The 4,632-nt window shown below is 42.1% G+C and overlaps 1 pseudogene; it reads right to left on the reverse strand.

Annotated features, from left to right (window-relative positions):
• Positions 1-259: 259 nt before the first annotated feature.
• The window catches only part of LOC108361827 (zinc finger protein 423 homolog), a 10,176-nt pseudogene continuing 5,803 nt past the window's right edge, over positions 260-4,632 (reverse strand).

Genomic DNA, 4,632 nt, shown 5'->3' on the forward strand with positions numbered 1-4,632 from the left:
CACTGAACCCTGAGGCACTCCCGCAGTGACTTTGTACTTTCTTTTCCTTAGATTCTTTCTTTATATGAATTTCCACTCCGAAGTACCATAGTTTGTTCTTTACATTGGAAATGTGCTGTGCACATATAAATTTACCTTATGTTTTTTAAGCCCAAATAAAAATACTGATGCATTTGAATGTCTGTACTTAAATATTTTTGTTTGCGTTTAATTAAATAGCTATATATGTATATGTGTATAAATAGGTACATAATAACAAACATAAAAAGTGCACATAGAATATTTTTTTTTTAAAATAACTGATATAATTTAATAATGAAGTTTTAGTTTAGGCGTGCTCTTCTTCTCTGCATTGTTATGTTTCGTCCCCGGAGGGCATATGTTTATCACAAGTGACGTAGGGGGGCTGCGTCTGATTCACATCGGACATCTGTTCGATTTCAATGTATTCATCCTCTTCACCAGTTGTAACCTTATCATCAGCCACAAGTATTTCTTTTTTCACCTTTGTAAGATAGAGCTCGGACTTATCAGTCTCTCTTGCCATAGAGAATTTGTCATTACTGATGTCCATGTTTCGCAATTTCCCCACGTCTTGCATCTCGTGGGCTAAAAGGTGATGCTCCAGTTCAGCGCGGAAAAAGAACTTGTCGCTGCAATTATTACAGTCATAGGGGCGAAACTGCAGTCCATGTTCATGCATATGGGATAGTAGGCCACTTGGGGCTGTAAATATAGCGGATCATATATAACAATTAAAACCGCGCTCTTCTCAACCAGTAAAAGTGTGCTCTACTAGATGTTCTTGCAGCTTTTGAGTGTGTGGCAACACGTGTTTACAAATATTGCAACGAACTTCAATTTTCAATGTGCTTCGGCAAAAATCTGAGCCGTGTTCTGAAATTTCGGTTCGTAAATTTTGAGTTTTAAGTTTGGACCCTAGATTGTGCTTCCGGCAGCACTTTTCACAAACTTTGGCTTCTCCATTCATTGGTTTCGGTATTGCCTCTAAACAAAGAGCACACGTACTTTCTGGATTGTTGGATGATTTGGTGTGAAATCTGTGAAAATAATGGGCATATGAAGTAAACATAATTTATATTAAAAACTAAAGCTAGTATTTTCTTACTGTGCGTGTAAACTGATCTCAAAATCAGAGTGGAGTGATTGCCGACAGCAGATGCATTGCATTGGAAGCTGAATTTCGTTGTTATGCTCACTAAGATGATCTTTGAAAGCTGAAACCCCGTCCAAGAGTTTGCCGCAATGAGAGCATTTACCAGACTGCCCAACTTTTGAGTGTTGCAGTTTGTGTTCCGCCAATATAGCAGGCGAAGGGAAAATTTCATCACAAATCAAACATTTATGCTTTCCAGTTGAATTGTGACAAGTCTTCATATGATGTTCTAATTCATTACGTGACTTAAAGTTACCAGAGCAGTAGGCGCACCGCAAACTTACTCCAGTTTTCATATTATGGACGATTTTACGATGTGAGTTCACTTCACTTTCGGATCGGAAATCATTTCTATCGCATATATCACAGCTATAGCCCATAGAAGGATTTACAGAATTTGCAATTGTCGGTTCTGCTGGCGAACGGTTTTGATGTAAATCTGCTTGAGATCGGAGAACGGGTTGTGACTTTAGGCCGTTGCAATAACTTATTTCCGCTGTTGGCTTGTCTAATCTCTGCTGTGTATACATCTCTATTAGACTTCGACTTGTGTCGAAATATCGCTGGCTGAGGCCATACATCAAACCGGGGGGTTTGACGGCACCTGTATCAATCTGCAATGTTCTATAGAACTTTCCGTCGATTAATGGGTTAGCTGTTGTAGCGGAACTTGGAAAAAGATTTTTATTCAGATGGGCCGTAAATGCAATATTGTAGTCAAGAATGCTCGTGTTATTGTTTTGAGACGAAATTGGCATTTGAGGAGTTTTGTTAAGTAAGGCATTCACATAGAGGGGATTCAATTGGTTTGGCAGTTGAGGTGATGTGGAAATTTCTTCAGAGTTAGCTTTTGGAGAAAATGCCGTCGAATTCTTGCCTGCATGATGATGTTGCATGTGCCTGTCCAATAGGAACTCCACATGGAACTTTTCGGGACACGAAGGGCAGTGGAATTGGCGAGCATGAGCGGCCAGATGAAAATGCATTTCTAAATCATTTGTGCAGACAGTGCTACAAAATATGCATTGTAGTAAATTGGATATTGCAGCATTGAGACCAGGATGACCCGTTTTGAGGTGTGTATCAAACTCACTCTCAGATCGAAATACTTCCAAACACATCGAGCATCGAAATAACTTTGTTTCAACGGAATGAGTACAAGCGAAATGCATTTGTATAGCTATATTTGACTCGAATATTTCAAAGCACACATCACACTTCAACATTGGAATCGCGTGTTGCTCCAACATATGGTTTTGAAGCTCCTCAGGTTTTGCGTAAGACTTTTTGCACTTGTTGCTTGCGATATATTCTGAATTAGAGATTAGGTAATGTGAGTTGACATGGCGCTCGTACTCCGCTGTTTCCTGTAATGCCAGACCGCAATGGTGACATATGAGATTTAAACCTTGAGTTATATGACTTTTCAAATGGTTACGGAACTTTTCAAAATCTGGCAGTCCCGCATTGCATTGATTGCAAAAGAATATATCTGGTTGTTGAGGTTCCTCAGAAGGTGAAAGAGGAGTTTTTGAGCGACAGTTGCTTTTACTAAGATCAGTAGGTTTTTCTTCTTGCTTATCCTCATTAGAATTTCTCGAGCACGGCAGTATTGGTTCCACCTTAATGTTACTTTCCATAAACCCATTATCTTGTCGCAAAATAATTTTATCGCCGACTAAACGGGGATTATATGTTCCTGATGCAGCGAAACGATTGAAGTGCTCGAAATACGACTAAGGACTGGCCAAACGGTCGACATGTGCAACACGAATATGTCGAAATAATGCGGGGAGATTTCCTAACTGCATCGTGCAATATTCACACCTCAAGTGGAATGAATTTGGTTTAGATGAGGCGGTGTCAAGAGCGGATAGTAACTTAGTGTTCTGCGAGAAAATACCTCTTTATCATGTTTAGTGTGAATATGCACATTGAGTTGCTCGATGGAGTTAAACTCGGACTTGGAGCAATAATTACATGCCAAAAGGCTCACAGTTCGCGGTCGTTTTGGATAATCCAAACGGTTTGGTTTACTATCAGTGTGAACCATTGTCGTGGCATAGCGCCTCTTATGGAAACTTCCGCTACTGGAAATGGATCCGCTTGAACGTGGACTGTAATTGAGTTCTTGAGGATTACCCCCTGCCGCTAAAATAGCTGCTTGTTTTTTATGATTTTGCATATGTGATGTCAACGCAGCGGCGGTGTTGTATCCACGATTGCATATTGTACATTGAAATGGTTTCTGATTGTCGTGTGTTTTCATGTGAATTTTGAGATGATCGCTAAAATTTGAATTGGAATATAATAGGTATTTCTAAATGCTACTTGCAAGAAGCTGTGCTTATCACTAAATTGAAATAACAAAACAAAATATTTGGTTGGGCTAGGTTAGGTTAGGGAGGATGGTTCTGTGGGCAGAAGTGGAAAACTTTTGACTGCCGTTCACCTGGGAGTGGCCAGAAGTGATTCTTCCACGTATCCTTTGGGTAGCAACCAAACACTCGTTTGGAAGCGAGCTAAAGTGAGAAGGCGTAAAACTTCGCTTACGCTGGGTTTGTGTCCCGCCCAATGAAAAAGTTCAGAAAGCCTCGGATGAGACCCTCTTATTTTGATGACGACCACGGCAAACGTATAAAGGACTATGATTTGAGGGTATGCACCTGGAATATCCGAACCGTTAATGGGGAAGGTGCCTCTGCCCGGGAAGACAAAGGCTGGCATCACCGCCATCCAAGAAAAGCGATGGACGGGGCAAGGCAAGGTAAGCGTGAAGCCTTGCGACACATACAACAGTTGCCCCGTAAAGGAGCGCAGACTGGTGTTCACCCCTGTGGACGAACGTCTAGCCACAATCCGCATAAAAGCAAGATACTGCAATATCTCTCTCATATTCGCTCATGCCCCGACCGAAGAGAAGGAGGAGGCGTCCAATGATCTCTTCTATAAGCGCTTGGAGCCTAAATATGAGCGCTGCTCCCAACACGATATCAAAGTTGTGGTCGGCCAAAGTGGGAAAGGAAGGGATATTTGGCGCCACTGTCGGAAAATTCAGCCTCCACGACGAAACGTCCGGTAACGGACTGGGGTTGACCGACGTCGCCGGGGCCCAAACCTGGTAATATGTAGTTCTAGGTTCCAGTATAAGAAGATCCACGGAGCTACATGCCTGTCTCCAAGTCGAAAAACGAGAAACCAAATCGACCATATTGTGATGGACGGAAGGTATGCTTCCAGCGTTTTAGACTTACGTACACTCCGAGGGCCAAACATCGACTTCGACCACTATCTTGTTCTAGTCAAGATACGCACCCGCTTCTGTGCAGCAAAAAATGTGCGCCCGACAACGCAAGGAAAGCTTAACGTCGAAAAGCTGCACTCACAACAGACGGCCAATTTGTACGCCAATCGACTCCCACACCTGCTCTCTGAGAGCACTCTTCAACAATCCG

This window comes from Rhagoletis zephyria, unplaced genomic scaffold (assembly GCF_001687245.7).
Source record: "Rhagoletis zephyria isolate East Lansing unplaced genomic scaffold, Rhagoletis_zephyria_1.1 Rzeph_scaffold_00860, whole genome shotgun sequence".
NCBI classification, from domain to species: domain Eukaryota; kingdom Metazoa; phylum Arthropoda; class Insecta; order Diptera; family Tephritidae; genus Rhagoletis; species Rhagoletis zephyria.